The sequence below is a fragment of the Myotis yumanensis genome, unplaced genomic scaffold (assembly GCF_028538775.1).
Source record: "Myotis yumanensis isolate MYYU_CA2020_CCGP unplaced genomic scaffold, mMyoYum1.0.hap1 SCAF_7, whole genome shotgun sequence".
NCBI lineage: Eukaryota > Metazoa > Chordata > Mammalia > Chiroptera > Vespertilionidae > Myotis > Myotis yumanensis.
Genome location: NW_027223758.1, coordinates 42,120,358 through 42,138,409, shown reverse-complemented (window position 1 = coordinate 42,138,409; position 18,052 = coordinate 42,120,358). Strand labels below are relative to the sequence as shown.

The 18,052-nt window shown below is 46.5% G+C and overlaps 1 long non-coding RNA gene across 2 annotated transcripts; it reads right to left on the bottom strand.

Annotated features, from left to right (window-relative positions):
• Positions 1-657: 657 nt before the first annotated feature.
• On the bottom strand, positions 658-14,596 carry LOC139013904 (uncharacterized). 2 transcript variants are annotated; one of them, XR_011472160.1, is made up of 5 exons: positions 14,468-14,596; positions 11,419-11,487; positions 5,717-5,979; positions 4,693-4,910; positions 658-2,331 (listed from the first exon to the last, which is right to left on the bottom strand). It is a non-coding gene; the product is annotated as an uncharacterized lncRNA (long non-coding RNA). The 2 variants fall into 2 exon arrangements; XR_011472161.1 differs by lacking the exon at positions 5,717-5,979.
• Positions 14,597-18,052: the final 3,456 nt, after the last annotated feature.

Sequence of the window (18,052 nt, the reverse complement as noted above, 5' to 3'; positions counted from 1 at the left end):
CAAGTCACTGAGACCCTCCGGAACCTACCCACCCACTGGCTCCTGACCTTGGCTGAAGGTCAGGGAGCTGCTGAGAATGCCGTGTGGGGTTCTGCCCCTTCCCCAGTCTCCAGGCTCCGTCAGCTGCCTGACCCTCCCCTTTCATCCTCCCTGGATGGGAAAACTATGCCCTGCTTCACCTTTGATTCTGAAAAGCCCTTCTGGGGAGAAAGAATAAAAAACTGTACTTCGTTTTGTGCTCTTTTCCCCATTCTTACTACAACACCATAGCTCTGCCTCCCACTACCAGAACAGTCCATTTGAGGACGAGAGAAAAAAAGCATGCTCTATCCATCTCCCTCCCCAGTATCCACTCCCCTTCTTCCTTAGAAACAGCCCAGCTTCGTTCACAAAGGGATTCTTAAAGCTCACGGGTGATTCCAATGTGCAGCTGAGGCTGGGAGTGGGAAGGTGCCCAGTTGAAAGGCTGCATTTCCCAGACTCCCTTGCAGCCCAGCTTAGTCCTATGTGGCAGTGCTGACCAATGAGATCGAAGCTGAACCTCCACGTGGAGCTTATGGTGTGTTCTTTAAAGGGGATGGCACGAGAGGTCAACTACCCTAAATTGCTGACAACGCAGTCCTTGGCTCTTTACCACCCAATTTTTAAAAATTTTATTAAAGGAGAGAAAAATAAAACTTTATTTTGTCTCAAACACATGTAACTTGATATATTATTTTATGTAAGTTGTTCCTTAAAAACAACGCTCTCAAAGGCATTCATAATGGAGCGTCTTGCAGATGCTAGTGCCTTCGTTTACTGCATGGCGCTCAGTTTTGGCTGCACATGAGAGTGACCTACTGTGCTTTTAAAAAGTCAATGCCCAGGCCTCCCTCTGAGAGTCTATGTAATTGGCCTGAGGCACGGCCTGGGTGGAGGGGTTTTTAAAGCTCTCAGATGGTGCTAATGTGCAGCTGAGGCTGTGAGTCACTGGTTGATCGATTCTCTCAGTGGCTCTCTCATCAAACACTAATGAGCAGCACAGTGGGCCAGGCCTGTAGCCCAGTGGCTCATCAGCAGCACCCCGAGGGCTTGTTAAAGCACAGGGTGTCCCCACCCCCAGTCGCAGCTTTAATGGGTCTGGAGTGGGCAGAGGATTTGCACGTCTAACAAGCTCCCAGCTGGTGATGCTCAGGGAGCATGTTTTCTTTCGCCTCCGGCCTCTTCCTCTTGGGCCCTTTCCTTCGCAGAGAAGCACATTTCTAGCCCTTCTGCCACCACCGGCCAGGGCTCTTCCCAGAGCGTTTCTCTGGCCCCAGCGTCACTTGCCTTGCGGGAGGCTCAGTCCAGCTTTTTTCACCGCCTGCAAGAAAAAAGCCCTTTTGAGGCAGCCACTGGGGAGCCCAATAGGAGACTGGCAGTGTGTTTACAAGTCTCAGAACGTGGCAGAGGGAAGGAACCTTCCATAGAGGCCCAGAGAGCATCCCAGTGGTACCAGCTGAATCCCAGCAACTCGAGTCCCTGTGAAAACATACTGGAGAGCAGAAGGCACCCTGCGGGAGGGCCTGTCATCTCACTAGAGAGCTTGGCATGTGTTTAGGCCAGCCATGGGCAAACTACGGCCCGCGGGCCGGATCTGGCCCATTTGAAATGAATAAAACTAAAAAAAAAAGACCGTACCCTTTTATGTAATGATGTTTACTTTGAATTTATATTAGTTCACACAAACACTCCATCCATGCTTTTGTTCCGGCTCTCCAGTCCAGTTTAAGAACCCATTGTGGCCCTCGAGTCAAAAAGTTTGCCCACCCCTGGTTTAGGCATTTGGACTGTTGCTTAACATCAGAGCTCCTCAGCCTTCTTGAGTATTGGATGACAGGTCTGGAACCTCCCCCTAGAAAAACACATCTAAGTATGAAATGTTATTGTTGGTTTTAGGGGGTGGAAGAATTGCCCCAATTCCACCCCTGGGCGTAGGAGTAATGCATCCATCCTTAGGACAAGAGACATGGCAGCATTTCAGGCTCACATCTGGCACAGGATATCCACAGCACTTTTTTCTTGCAGGCAGTCAGATGGTTAAAGACAAGGTGTTTGGCAGGAAAGGGGGCCAGCGGATGACAGAGACTGTCAGCTACATAATTGTCACAGGACAGATATTGGATAAAATGAAATATTGATGAGCAGTAATAGGGCCCAGTGAGTGGAGACTTACCCCAGAGACACACATAAAATTCTTGACTTTACCAACCATTTACTTACCCAACAAGTATTTATCGCAAACCCACCATGTGATCAGGACTGTTTTGTGAGCTGGGGACATAGCAAGGCCTCTGTTCTTGCATGTCTGGTCTTGTAGTGTGGACACAGAAAATAAACAAATGAATAAGTGATGTCAGGAGGCAAAGAGTGCTGCAATGAGGGGAAGGCTTCAGTTAAAAGACAACTTCAAAGAAACAAGAATGAGGTGAAGGAGCAAGGTGTGCATATATCTGGGGAGAAGGGTCTGGATAGATGGAACAGTAAGTGCAAAGGTCCTGAGGCAGGTTGCACTTGACATGCTTGAGGAGGAGTGAGAGAGTGGGTGTGGTGTGGAGTGAGCAAGGGGAAGAACAGGAAAAATATGAGGTTTGTCCGAGGGGGATGTAGGGAATCCTTGAATTTTATGCTCAGTGGGTGACATGATCTCATTTAAGTTTTAAACATAAATCAGCTTCCAGTGAAGAAAATAAATAGGCTTGCCCAAGACTCTCATGATAGTAGTGATCAGTTATATCCTTTTGCCTTATCAGATTAATTATCTACTCTCCCTTGGTCTTAATCAGGGGTCAGCAAACTTTTCCTATAAATATGCGAGGCAGTACATAGTTTGGGTTTTGCGGGCCATATGGCCCCTGTCATAAGCACTCTGCCATCGGAGCATGAAAGCAGCTGCAGACAACGTGTAAAGAAATGAGCCTGGCTGCGTCCCAGGTGGCCAGCCTTCCCAATTCGCCGGGGACTGAGGGGGGGCTTCCAGGATCTAAGATGTTCCATGCTAACCTGGGATAGTCTGGAATGGGGCCCATTGGTAAATTTCAATTAAACTTCATGTGTGGACACTGAGATGTGAATTCCATAGGTATTTCCCATGGCATGAAACAGTATTCATCTTTTGATTTTTTTCAACAACTGGAAAATAGAAAAACCTTGCTCAGTTCATGAAAAACCAGCCTGGATTTGGCCCACAGGCTCTAGGTTGTCACCTCCTGGTCTTACTGACCCTTCAGGAAAGTGCATGACCATGAACTAGCACTGCCATTAGGCCTGCCCTCTTCGCTGCTCCTCCTCCATCCTGCTCCCAGGGACGCCAGCCCCGCCCGCCTCTCTAGCCTCATCCCCGGGGAGTGCATGATGTTCCTGCCACACCAGTTGCCTTCGAGCTCTTTGGCTGTTCCAAACCCCATCCCACTTGAAGATTTTACACAGCTGCCCCCTGGGAATTCTTTCCCTACCGCTCCATTCGGAGAATAAACAGCTCCTGCTCTGAGTAAGTTCACATACTCTATTATTCCTGCATCAGATTTCCTTATACACAGATGCCCTCTTTGTTTACCCCCCTCCCCCACCCGGGTTGACCAGCAGCCTGTGGCGCGGCCGGGACTGAAAGCTCTGCTCCAATGGGAACACACAGCTTAATGGAGACAATCCGTTCACTGGCGTAGGGATCCAAGCCGGAGATGCAGGGAGCAAGGAAGTCCCTTGGGAGCCACGTGAAGAAACGGAAAGACACCCAAAGGAGGCAGGCAAGCAGAGGCCTCTAAGCAGCAAGGGCCACGAGACCCCAGACTTGGCAGAAGATTGGAGAAAGCAGTGGTTATATGTGAGCAGAAATTGTGGGTAAGGGTGGTGACAAGACAGCTGAGAGAGCAGAAAAGGGAGCAAATGGTAGAGGCTTGGTTTATTTCTACAGTCCTGGGCGTGACAAGTTACCCCGTCTGTGGAGCGCTCACGAATCCTGGCTACCTACCGCTTTTCACGAGGCCTGACCTTACGATGGTTTAGGAACTCTCATGTGATTCCCGCCCCTGTACTGCACGCGGCCTCTTCTAAAAAGCTGTCCCCAGCTCAGTGTTTTGCATAGAGCAGATGCTTAATAAAGATTGCTGCAAAAAGGATTACTCGAGATAATCTAAGAAAAAAATGCTTTTTGCCATCAAAATTTCCTAATACACCGCCTACATCTGGGGGGTGGTGGTTTGCAGCCACTTCTTGGACCCCCTAGGGGCCCTTTCCTTACTTTATTCAATTAATGTATCACTAATTGCTGAGCAAAGGATCTGAGATGACCTGAGCCCATGCAGAGACTCGGGAGCCAGAGCAGCCTCGGGCACCGCTGTTACACTCAGTGAGAGGGGCTGTGAACACAGCAGCCGGCACATCCAAATCGCAGGAGATAATCTCTGATCTCTTCGTATCCAGCTGCAACTGGACACAACGCAGAAAAGCAAGACAGGATGTGCTGCGTGGAAGACAGGCAGCCTTAAAAATGAGATGGGCTTCAATGAGCTCTTTATTGGGCTAAAGGTGCCAGAAAGGTGAAAAGGAAGGGACTTGCTCTCTAGATAGAACAAGATTAGTTCTTGTCTGGTGTATTGACTGGGTCAACTGATATTCAATAGAACGACCTCTCTCGTTCCTCCCCCTCTGCCTCTCAAGCCTTTGAAAACTTACCTTATCCAAAAAGCCGATTCTGCTGCCGGGGAAGTTCTCAATGCCATCAGTTTGGAACACTGAGGCAGCAAAGGTGAAATCCTTTGGAACCACTGAGGTTATGACATGCAGGGACATAGCCTACCACTTGGGGGCAGTATGATACATAGAGCGTGAGGGCTGGGGTTACCAGGATGTTCATTTCAGCCTAAATTGGAAATCACAGGCCTGGCTTTTCCCTGGTTAAAAAAAAAAAAAAAAAAAAGTCTCAGTTGAATGAGAATTTAAAGGCATGTTACCCAGCTCCTCTGAGAAATTAAAATTCTTTACATGTGCACTACAGACACATAGACACACAGGCAACTGCGCGAGTCACCTGCCAAAAGTGCAATGTGCTTCTTTTATTTAAAAGGCGATGTTTTCTGTGGATGTTTGGCTGCATGTTTGAGAGGAAAATCCCCACCAAGTAAACTCCAGGCTCAGTTCAGTTGCTCTCCGGAGGAAATCTCGGGGAGATGCTTTGGGAACTCGAGGCGAACTTGAGCTCTGTCAAGGTGGACACTTCTATGCTTCACTTGCCGGGACGCGGATTCCTCTTTAATTGGGTGGCTGCCTGCAGCACCAGAGTGCCTCCTCCCTGGAGTGCTTGTCCCTTATTCCTCTCATGCCTTTCTCCCACACCACAGATGGCGTTTCCTTCCTTTCAGCCCACCATCCCCCGTACCTGCTTTAAAAATCTGTGCCTAAACGCTGCTGTGACGCATTTGCCTGTGTCCTCACTAGACTGTGAGCCCTATATTCTGGAAAGGGCATCTTTTTTTTTTTTTTAATTCTCAGTGACTAGCACAATGCCTGACACATAGTAGGAACACATGTTTGGATCTTGGTTGAATGAGTGAATGAATTATTCATCTTTGCATCCTATGCACAGTGTTCAAATATTCTAGGTACACAATAGACTTGCATCACATAACTCTTATTGCAGAGCATATAGGTGACCCAGCTTTCTAAGTTAGGCCCTTTGAAGTCACTTACAGTGTCTTACCTTTGCATGTGTTTGAAACGCGTCCTTTTCTTTTAGAAAACTTAGAAGGGAACTTGGATGTTAAAGAGTAGAAAGTGGATGTCCCATTCCTTCAACTCCCCACAGGCCCCAGGGCTCCTGCGGTGGGTTTGTCCCCAACAGCCTCCCTGAGCCTGTCCCCAGGCAGGGGGAGCTGAGGGGCAGTGAGACATACAACTGGTGGCCGTGGTGTAGGGCTTCCGTGACTGGGGAGGAGGCCGCAGTGGAGGAGCCGGGCTCATGACCTGGCATGGGGAGCAGAAACCAGCCTGCATTATAAAGGCAGCCAGCTCCCTCCTTACCCAGCTCCTGTGAGACAAAAATTCCTTCCACACAACCTAACATGTTCTAATCCATTCTGTGACCCCAACCAAGACCCCCTCTGCAGATCCTGTCTGCTTATGATGCAGGAACTGGCGAAGTAAGAGCAGCAAGACCATCACTTCCCGCACTGACACCCAGTACGACCACGGTCTTTTGCCTATAACCTCTTGGCAATGGAATCATCCAAATGAACAAGAGCAATTATTTCCCAAAAGTAACAAAGCAAAGGGTAAAATCTGACTCAGTGCTTCTTCATCTGGGAAGAAATCAAGGACATAATTCAAGTCCCTGGGCACTTGTCAGGGCTCTGTGATGGCATCTAGTCTCTGGAAGTCTTAATGTCTTTGTGTGGGCAACTATCTAACTCCCAGATTGAGAGCAGCTCAGAGAAGGGACCAGGCCTCCTTCTTCTTTGTGTCCCTGATCCCATGACAATAGGAGGCACATAGTGACCATGCAACACATGTCTGTCCTTTGCGGTGCAGCTGGGCCACAGACTAACTCAACTACCTTGGGCACGTTCCTCAACCTCTCTGGGCTTTGGCTTTCTCATCAGAACGAAGAGTAAACTGGTGGAAAGCAAAGGTTTAAGAAGAGTTCAGAAAAAATGACAACTGCTGCACTATCTCACAGCCCCAGAGGGCTGGCTGGTGCATTGGACAGGCCTCAAGTGTCAATTGTCATGTTTGGGGCACACATTGTCCTGCGATGAAAGGACCATAGGGCCTCACTGGTGTGATTCTCAGAGCGAAGTAAGAACAGCTCCGGGGGCAGAAACCCTCACCATGTGGCTGCCTGGTTCTCTGCTGCCTCCCACCTCCAGTATGACTTTAACTGCACTTCCAAGTGGACCCTTTCATCTTGCTAACTACCTTGGGAGTCAGTGAGGAGAGGACCGGCAATAATCATCGGGGGATGGTGGAGATGATGAAGCTGGCCTGGGGAAGAAGCGGCAGGACGGTATCAGCTTTGGCTTCACAGTGGAGAGCGGAAGTGCTGCCTTCCACGTGCGTCCCTTAGCATTCTACGCAAAGAACGAGGCCCATCTTGGATGCAGAACTGACGCCAGCAGGAATCATAATAGGCTGCGAGATGAGCCAACCCAGTAGAAATGACACAGAATGCCCTTCCTTTGTTCCCTGTTTAATTCCACCGGAGCAAAACCTCATGGAAAGAGGCTGGCTTCGCATGGTCACTGAGCATGGGGACTTTTGGGACCTGAAGGCTCTGGGACAGGCACTGTCACATCAGTTGGCTGGTCCCTAAGTTGGCTGATCCATGTCTTGGTCACCCCCTTCCTAACTCCTAAACTACCACTGAGGTGTTCTTCCCTTCTCCTCCCCTTCTCTTCATGATTATGGCTCACAGCACTTGGCCTTCTCTGCATGGTGAACACTCATAAGGAAAGCTTGTCACATGACGCATCTCTCTCTCATTCTACAGGCTTCCCCACAGGATTTCTTGGCAAAGCAGACAGCATTGTCGGGGGGGCTGAGGATATTGATCCAATCCTGCTGTGATTAACCCAGCTCCTACATGGCCCCGGCTGTGGAACAGGAGGTTGTGTGGAATAATCAGGCCAAGGAGGGTGACACGCAGAGGACATTAGATTCAGGAGACCCATGTTGAGCTGTAGTTGCACGACCAGACGATTCCATAACCATTCTCAGTCTCAGGTCGCTGCTTGGGGAAAGAGCCCCAAACCTGTCACCTTTGCCATGTGTTGTGTGGATCAAGTGAAATCATGTGGTTGGGAGTGAGGGGAATGACAGCAGACCCCTCTCCCAATGCTTGTTCAGTCAGTGCTTTCTCAAATTAAACACAAAAATTAATGATTTCAGGGGCGTCCGGTTCTCCTGTTGATATTGGCTGAGGTGGGAGGGGATGCGGGGCAGTCAGGAGTGGACCTCTTTGATGGGAGCTTCTCTAACCTTGACAGTGAGTGCCTCGTAGATGCACTGCACTCCAGTGGTGTTTTCCAGCACGGGACTTGGGATAATTTTACAAAATTTTGCTCATTTGCTAATAAACATGATCAATCAGAATGGTCCCAAACTGAATGTGAGCCAGTGAGCGCCATGTCCGGAAATGATGTCAGACACATATAATTTATCCCTCATGCCTAGGTCAATGCCAGACACATGGGAGCCACTCAGGGCATATTTATTTGATAAATGAAGGGCTGAGGAGTGACTGAATGGTTTCTGGTGGTTGCTCCAAACCTTTCAATTTGATTAAACATATCCTGGTTCATTTCGCCAAGTCACGAGAGAAGCTTTAGCCACACGCCAACAGAACCCACTCCTTACTTTAAATGCCTCTCAGAGAAAGAAGGTGCTTCCAACTAGACCACCCAGCTGGTCCAATTGTGCCAGAAGCTGCTTGGGTTTAAAGTGTTCAGATTTGCTAAGGAAACTCACACACAGCTCATATATAATTTCCTGATCGTAACTGATTGAAACATAAGGAAGACGAACCTAGCATTCAAATTCAGTAATCAGCCTGGAAATTGATTAAAATCAGTAAAAATCAAACCAATCAATGCTTCTCTCTTATCATTGATGTTTCTATCTCTTTTATTATTCACCCAGTTTCTATTCTTTTATTATTCTTTATTCCCCATTGGCTCCTCTACTCCCTCACCCCCACCCCAGGCCTTCACTGCACTATTGTCTGTGTCTATGGGTTATGCATATATGCAGGCCCATTCTTTTATTATTCTAGAATTTCTGATAGGTCAGTTATTAGAAAACTTATGATGAAAAGTAAAAGACCCACATACCTTAATATTGTACCGATAAACCTGTGGTTTGCATAACTTACTAGTAGGTCTAACCTGGTTTTAGTTTTCTGTGTCTAACACTTGCTTAACTATTCATTTCAACTCAATAAGCGTGGGTTGAACAATTACCATGTGCCTGGCCTCAGGCTGGGTGCTTTGGGGGTGGGGGGTGGGGCTCTGCGATCCTTTTATTGGCTCAGGAAAACAAGAACATTCATCATCAACTCAAGTATTTAACAGCATGCGAGAGGCACAGTTCAGATGACATATTGGTTATGAGCATAAAGGGACCGGAATTTATTCAGTAACCACACATAACTGGCAACACTGCTCTAAGCGGAACCTTCTTGCTCATTCCAAACAGATGCCAAAGCATTTATTGAGCGGAAGGATTGCCTAACAGTAGCTATTTAGTGTGATAATGGCGTTTGATAGTTTGGACACAAACACCATTGTCACACTCCACAGCTCTGCTAAGGAATGTCTGTGGCTGTGACGGTGTTAACTTCACCCGCACATCCGTCCACCCTGGCCACCAATCACCAGGCACCTCGCCAGCTTCGCGCAGTAACCTGAGCGGAGAAAAGAGGGATCAAGGATGGGGAGCATCTTGAACACTGGGAAGAGATGAAGACTCACGGTTGTCAGGCTTATGTGTTCAAGTTGATAAAGGGATCCATGTTCTATTACCACCCCCAGAGCTTCCCGACAACAGGAAGAAAGACTCCCCATGGAAATGGGTGAGAAATCAGTTTCCTAAAAGGGCTAAGAGAGAAAGAATCCTCAGAGGGCATCGATTTTAGCAAATGAATACTTAGTGGGTCGCCATTATAATCCGTAATCATATGACTGAGTCCTCCCCAACTCTCACCTCACCATGTATCTCAACCCGTCATCAGTAAATGTGGGACATTCTGCAGTCTAAGAAGATTAACATTATTTTGCCTGGGGATATGGCTTTTAGAGGGGCTGTAACCTACTCTCACTAGTGTCTACTGGATGCAGAGACATCCTGATTTTAAATCTTATTCGCCACAGTTGTTTTCCACCATCGTAGTGGGTGAGGGATGAGGGAAGGGAATGAGGAAAATGGAGAGAGAGGGGGGAACTACTCAATTTTTCATGAAAAATAGTCATTTTCTTGCAAATGGGAGCCTCCAATGAATAAATCCCTCTGGTTTACTGGGTTTCCTGTTAAAAATGATTTCTAACTGATATATGCACTCCTGCCCACAATGGAGAATGAGGGGAAATGAAGCATTTCACCTAATATTTTGTTTTCTCCCGAATGCTGGAAAAGGAGGGAGAAGGGGGCCAGTTTATTTTTTTTCCCAGGAGAACCGAGTGTGAACATTTGATCAGAGCCTCGCTTGGGCCAAAAACTGGCCCATTCTCTTTTTCTTTTTTAAATTTATCTTTATTGTTGGAAATATCACAGATGTCCCCCTTTATTCCCCATTGGCCCCTCCACTCCCTCACCCCCACCCCAGGCCTTCACTGCACTATTGTCTGTGTCCATGGGTTATGCATACATGCAGCCCCATTCTTTTATTATTATTATTATTATTATTATTATTATTATTATTTCAGAGAGGAAAGGAGAGGGAGAGAGATAGAAACATCAATGACAAGAGAGAAGCATTGATTGGCTGCCTTCTGCATGCCCCTTACTGGGGATTGAGCCTGCAATCCTGACATATGCCCTTCAGAATCAAACCCAGGACCCTTCAGTCCGCAGGCCAACGCTCTATCCATTGAGCCAAACCAGCTAGGGCTGCAGGCTCATTCCTAACAATGGAAAGTGAACCCTTTGCATTTTTTAGTAAAAATGGTTATTCACACGCAGACCATAAATCACCCTTTTCAACCCAGACTATGCACTTATAGCATACTACGAAAGTCACTCAGCTCCCAGGACTGGAGGATTGGAGCCTTTATTTATTTATTTATTTATTATTTTTTTGCTTTTCAGTTTTATGGCAATATCATTGATCTAAAACATTATATTTGTTTCAGAGGTACCACCCAGCCTCTTTTCTTTCCCTTCTGACAGTGTCGATTTGCTTATCTTCCTATTAAGTGGCTGACTTCCTTTGATTTCTGTCTGTGCCCTGACTTGCCTTTACGGGGTGCAGCCATTGGCAGGGCCTCAGGATAGTGCCACCTGGCCCACCGTTAGACCTCTCTGCTGGTGGAATGCTTCACCTGGCACTTTTGTCACGACCGAATAGAACTCTAGAGTTCCAGCTGGCCCCCAACACCACCAACAACCCTTAGATGGCCCCTGGGTGGACATAACTTGTGTGGTTAACTGTCTCTGGTTCTTGCCTTCCTTACTGCTCCTTCTAACAAGTTAGCCAAGCTCATCTGCTTTGTCTTTGACTGAGGGCTCTAGAACAGAAACCCCCACTTCCTGGCCACTCAAGGGACATTGTTGACCATGACTATAGGCTTCAGAAATCTCTTTGTTCATTTGGGAAAAGTCCATGGGAGGTGGACGATTTGCTAGCTGAAATGGTCCTGGTAGGACACGTTGGAGAGCCCTGTAAGGGGTAAGGGCTTGGGCCATTTCACTTACAGTGTCCTATAGCAGCATCCGGCCCCTCCACTTCCCCCATGAGCTCTGTGTGCTCTGGCTTTCAATAATCTGCAAAAGACAGAAACCGGGAGGATAAGTAAACAGGGAAGAAGAGAGGAAGTTAATGTGTTACAGGCAGACCTTACCAACTCCTCCCCAAATAAACCTCTATTTCTTTGGTCTAAGAAAAATATCTCAAGGAAAAAGTCCTTGAATTTGGAGAAAAATAATTTTTTCCTACAATTTTATAGAAAGATTTATCTATAAAGTTGTCCACGGAGGCATTGTTTATAATAGTAAAAATTGCAAACAACCTACATATCCAATGATAGAAGGTTAATGTATTTATGATACACCCTAGTCATTTAAGTTGATGTTACAAAAAAAAGGTTGTTGACTTGGAAAGAGATTCAAGATATGTTATTGAATGAAGAGGTACTTTACAAAATAATATACACAGCATGAGCCCCTTTTTGTGAAAAATGCATACATTCCAGGGGCCAAAACATCAAATAATAACCATGGTTATATCTGAATGGTAGAATTAGGGTTTCCTTTTCCCCTTCCTTTTGTTTCTTGGCATTTATTAATTTCTATAAGTCATGTAGTACTTTTGTACTGAGAAAAGGAATTAGAATTTTAACAATTTGTAAGCAGGGTGTGTGTGTGTGTGTGTGTGTGCATTCCTAATAAAAATTCCTTCTTGCACAGGTTCTTCTGAAATTGTGTGGGTAGAGTTTACCTATCTATGTCTGTGCTGCTTGTCAACAAGCTTGACAAGTTAGTGCTGTGCTGAGAGATGGGCCTCAGGCTAATTTCCTAGCAAATTATTAGTGAAATACTTTATTATGCAGTACAATAATTTTATGGTATGATTGATCAATAAACACATTTATTGCATGCCTGTTATGCTCAGCCTTGTGCACAAATTTCAAACATAGCTCTAATGGCCATCATATTTTATTACTTTTTTGATTGTTTCTGCAGGCTAAACCCAGCCAACCTGCAATGCGGTTGAAACAAGCAAGCAGAATGTTTTTGCTTTTTCCAAATGCCATCCAATAATATGTCACTAACAAGAAAATGAGAAGTGGTTAATGCCAGGATCTACTTGGGTATATATATATATATCCAAAGGAAGTCAGCCACTTAATAGGAAGATATATATATATTAAATATATATATTTAATTCTCATAGTTATTTCTCATGCTGCAGATATAAAAAAATATTTTGATCTAGTATTTTCAAATGTAACAACTTAAATAGTACCAGTTCATAAAAACTAGAAAGTTTATAAGGTGGTTAAGACATAATTATACCTGCTATTTCCTATAAAAAAAAAAAAAAGAGGAATGCTTAAGGCAAAGATGTTGGGCATTAAGCAAGGTGATGGGTCCCAATGCCAGCACAGTTTTCTGCAGCTTAGAAAAGGCCTCGAGGGATCCTGCTGGGGTCTCTCCTCTGATCTCAGCCACATCACGCTCTCCCCATCTCTCCTTGTGCCTTGTTTGCTGGGATTTCCTGAGAGAGGTCCGTGCTAGGCACTCCTAAACGGCTATTACAACATTTCTGTGCGGTGTTTTGGTGTAACCTTCCCTCCCCTTCCCAACCCGGACTGAATCTCTAGACATTTCTAGTTGTGCTCAATTCCGAGTGCAGTTTTCCCATTGAGCCCGTGGGTATGAGAAACTGGCAAGACCGAGCTTGCCCCTTTCTGTATGTCATGGGCTCTTTTTTTCCATTAATGGGGAGAGGGGGGTTCATCACAGAGGAAGCCTTTAAAAGCCTAGCCCTCTAGCAAATACTTCCATCTGTAACTATTTGGTGTGCATCGCAGCTTTGTGCAAGATGCCTTTGATTCACAAGTACCAGGAATGTCATAAAACTCTTTATTCTCTCTTAAGTCAGATCTGGGCATGAGCAGCTTGCCTTTGCCTGCATAGTTTGTTTCCCAGGGGCTGAGGACATTCTAGGGCCAACCCCTGAGAACTGAGAAAAGAGTGCGTTGGGGATCATGAAGTGTTATTACCTTGCAGAAAACCTGATCCGTCAGGACCAAAAAATAAATAAAGTTTTCTTTAAAAGCAAAAGCTAAATGGGGATGCTTTTTCTTAATTCCAAACCCACATTCACTATCATTTCAAATAGATGTGTGAAATGCGTCCATTTGATTCTTTTGGGCTTTGTTAGAGTTTAGAATTTAGATGAAGGCAAAGAGAGTCCCTATCATAAGTCTGAGTCCTGTCACTTGGAAAGTTCATGGACATTTGAAAAAAGAAACCTCCTTGTCCGTAGGGAGCAACGCGGCATTTCTTTTCTCATTGACATTGTCCAGAAGGGAAGATCGGATGCTCCTGGCCATGCTTATCACCACCCAGGGTGGAGGAGGGGGTCATTGGGCAACTTCTCAGCAGAGTCGGCGTCTCAACAGACTCTTTGTAAGAGAATTGCTGAGGCTGGGGGGCTCCTGGGCACCATTTCTCTGCAGGTGCCCAGCTATTTCCAGTGCTGTGGATGGACCAGTCCGAGGCGGATGCATGAACAGCTCTGACACTGGCATTTGAGAAGCTGAAGAACAAAACCGTGAGCTTTGCCATGGGCTTGCCCAGAAGCTTGGGCAGAGGAGTTATTCCTGGTCGGATAAACCTCCTAGTTCCAGTCAGACTCCTGGTGGGACCTTCAAGGCCTTGGTGCCATCGTTAAATCAGACCACCACAGAGCAGGGTGCAGCTTCATGACCGCCACGCCAAGGGCAGAAAAAAGCCAACGCCGCCTCTGGGCCCTTGGCTTCTCCCTAACCTTCTCCTTTCCCTCTGCAGGGCGAGAAGAACACCTAGAAAAACCTCGAGGCTTTCTGAAGAAGCAATAAACGTGGCAGACACATTCAAGAATGCCGTGTTCGCCGCTGCACCTTGCTCAGGTGTCGTGTGGGGTCTTTTTAAACACCTGGTCACAGCTCACCCCCGCTTTTGAAAATTGGTGAGCCTCCAGAAGAACAGCCTAACTCACACGGGGAGTTGGAGGGCTCATGGGAAGAGTGGACCTTACCTTTCAGTTGCTCGAGTCCTCAGCCCAGGGCCCCTTCTCTGGTCCAGGCTCCCTGTTCTGCGTGGGGGCGGCTGTGGGCACGAGCCCCGGGCTTCTGTGGGCGTTAGGCCTTGTCCCTCTCCCTTTATGGGATCCAGGCTTTTAAAGTAAACAGTTCTTTCCCTTTCTGATAAGTCACATTAAATTATCGATTCAGAAGGGGGGAGGGCACGACCTTAGACCGTGAAGTCACCTTTGGTCCAGCACACTAAGCAAGACCGGAAAGCCCAGCATCCCCCCTCCGCGGTGTGGGGGGTGGTGCGGGCAGAGATGGAGGCGACAGGCCCACAGGCAGGTGCACTGGTGAGCACACCACTCCCGCAGGCTCCCAGGCTTAGCCGTGTTTAACTCTTTCCTTCCAGGAAGACTGCAGACGGTGACCTTGTCACCTCCCCAGAATTCTAGACCCAGAAAGTGCCCTGGTCCTATGAGAGCATAGTCCTTAAAGATCCTTGGCGCATCCCACTTAAAGCTCTTGACCAATATTTGGAAGCCAATCTCATTCTCCTCTTGCACTCATCACTTCTGACGTGGTTGCAATCCACTTATTTGTTCTCGCCAACAATTATTAAGCTCCTCCTTATCGGCTAAGCTCTGGTGATGCAGCAGGAGCCAGGCGAGTGGAGAGTAAGCTTGGTAGGAAAGGCGGATGCGGACAAAAGCCGTAACAAACAACCCTGGGAGGCTGCCCTGGCCCTAAATGGAGTCTGTTAGCTGCCATTGTTTTTAAGGTCTCTGGTCATTTATTTTCCTCCTCGGGACACTTTGTGATTTTGCTTTCTGAAGCTTTGAAAGGAATCTGTCTGCTATATGACAATCTAAAGCGAGGGCTGGTTACCCTGGGCAAAGCTCACGATGGTCTGAGGAGGTGGGCAGCTTTCACCAGCAGGTATTGTTTGTCGTTGTGCCCTATGCCGGCTTAGTTATATTTCTTTTCAGTTGAAAGTGGAAAGCAAAATATGCCGGCTTTTTCTGTTTCCTTCCTGAGACCTGCTGCTGCTATGTGGTCTCTCAATGCCTGTGGGAGACCCCTTTGCGGGTCGCCTCCGACCTCCGGAGGTCATCCTGACAACTCGCTTCTAGAAGAGAGCAGGGGATGCTTGGACTCAGAGGTTGAGCATCAACTTATGAACCAGAAGGTCACAGTTTGATTCCCAGTCAGGGCACATGTCCGGGATGCAGACTCGATCCCCCATGTGGGGGCCTGCAGGAGGCAGCTGATCAATGATTCTCTCTCATTAATGGTGTTTCTATGTCTCTCTCCCTCTCCTTTCCTCTCTGAAATCAATTTAAAAAAAGGAAGAAAGAAAAAAGGAAAGAGCAGGGGCTTCCGCGAGGACTGAGGGATTAGCTGTGGCCTCCCAAAGATGGGACAGTCACATGGCAACAGCCCAGATGTTCATGGTGAAATGGGAAAAACATACTGAGAAACCACCAGGTCCTGCTCGCTCCAGCTTTGTTCAAAGAATATGGTGTCAACGTGATTTTTTTAAAAGGTCATGTTACTGGCACTGCCTGGAGTGCCTTCCTGTGTACTTCTTAAGTTGCTTCTTGGTGACTTCAGAGTTATTTTGGTTTTTCTCCTTTAAAGTGAAGTAGATTCCTGAGACACACACCCCCATTCCCCCCCCTCCCCCCCCAACCCCCCTACCATGTAGCTAGTTTTTCCAAGGGCAGGACAAGCACTTCCCTCCACCCCGACCCAGGCCCCGCCACTTGGACATCCGGGTCACTTTCATCACCTCTCTCAGTCTGTGACAGTTGATACATTTTTGAAGAGACAGTTTTCCCTTTTGGAAAACCACAATGAAGACAAATGTTCAACTTTTAGATGATTTCCTTTAAATTCCCAGCCATGGTACTTGCCAGGATTCTGGATTTCAGAGAAAGGCTTCATCTTGTCCTATTTATAATCCTTAACAAACTTTCTCCTGCCAACCCTCACTTTAGCTGTCTTTAAAATGAGCTGTCTTTCTTGTGTTTTTTATTGTTAATCATAAGGGGTGCATTCTTTTAAGAAAAGATAGCTTTGAATCCTGCAAGGCTGAAGTTCAGTTTGGAACAGGTCAGTCCCTAATGTTTGTACTCAGAGACAGGCTGCAAAACTGGGCTTTGAAACAGTGAAAAACAAAATCAGGTAACTTTCCACCCGGTGCAGCTGGAAGCAGGCCCCACCCCCTGGGAGGTGGGGTGCCTGACTGTGGTTTTCTCATCTTCCTGCCCGGCTGCAAGCTTTCTGAAATGGAAAAAAAGTGGTCAGTTTCAATGAAAAATGCCCAACTTCTGCCAGGAGGGAGGCGGAAGTTGGGAACTGGGAATCCTGGGTCTCCTTTGAATTCTTTTCCATTCGGATTTTTGCCTTTGGACACACGCTTTATATTTCTGAGTCTTTTGTTGTTGTTGTTTTGCTAATCTCCAACTGAGGATATTTTTTTCATTGACTTTTTATTTTATTTATATATTTATTTTTAAAATATATTTTTATTAATTTCAGAGAGATAGAAACATCAATGATGAGAGAGAATCATTGATTGGCTGCCTCCTGCACGCCCCCTCCTGGGGATTGAGCCTGCAACCTGGGCATGTGCCCTTGACTGGAATCAAACCCACAATTGAACCCCCTTCAGTCCGAGGGACAACTCTCTAACCACTGAGCCAAACAGACTAGGGCTGTATTTCTGAGTCTTTGGTTTCCTCTCTCTGTGTAGCAAAGCTGAGATTGCTTGCTTGCCATTTCCTATGAAACTTCAGGTGAAACAGAGGATGAATTTGTTCTCATTAATGAATAAAGAAAATCAATGATGCACATAGAAACATTACAAAGGTCACGAGTTGCATTGACTAATTGGTTCTTTATTGGACTGGTAAAGGAAGAGACCAAATGAGTCAAATTTAGCACATGAGGGAGGAGCCAAGCACAAGGGGCTGGAGGGATGCTGAACTGCTCCCACTTTGATCTGCTATCAAGGGAATAAAAGTCACTTTCAAACCAATGTCCCAATCCAGGACCAAGTGAAAACAGAATGTTGACCTCGAGTCCTGGTTTCATCAGAGTCACACACGAATCACCTTTTCCCAGTGAAGGTCCTGGCTCTTATCGGTGGAAAACAGGCTCGGAACACTGCCGCACGGGGGCCATGGCCTGCCTGCCGGGGACAAAGCTGGGTCATTGCATGAATGAGTGGGCACCCTCTCCACGGAGGCAGTTGAAACAAGTCGAAGACATTATGATACTTCTCCTCTGAAAGCTTCAGTGCATATCACCAAAGAATGAGAGTATTCTACTTAACCTGATTACCAGTATCAGAGCTAAATTAACAGCAATTCCCCCAAAGCATCTAATGTTTAGCTCATTTTCAAATTTCCCAGCTATCTCCAAAATCTCTTTTAGAGTTGTTTTTCTTTCATTCTTTTTTTGAAACTATGACCAGTCAAGATTAATGCCTTGCATTTGGTTCTTCCTTTCTCCTTTTTTAAATGGCATTAATCTACATACTTTTCCTAGCACTCCGTCAGAACGTTATGTTTCCATCATGGTTTTCCAGG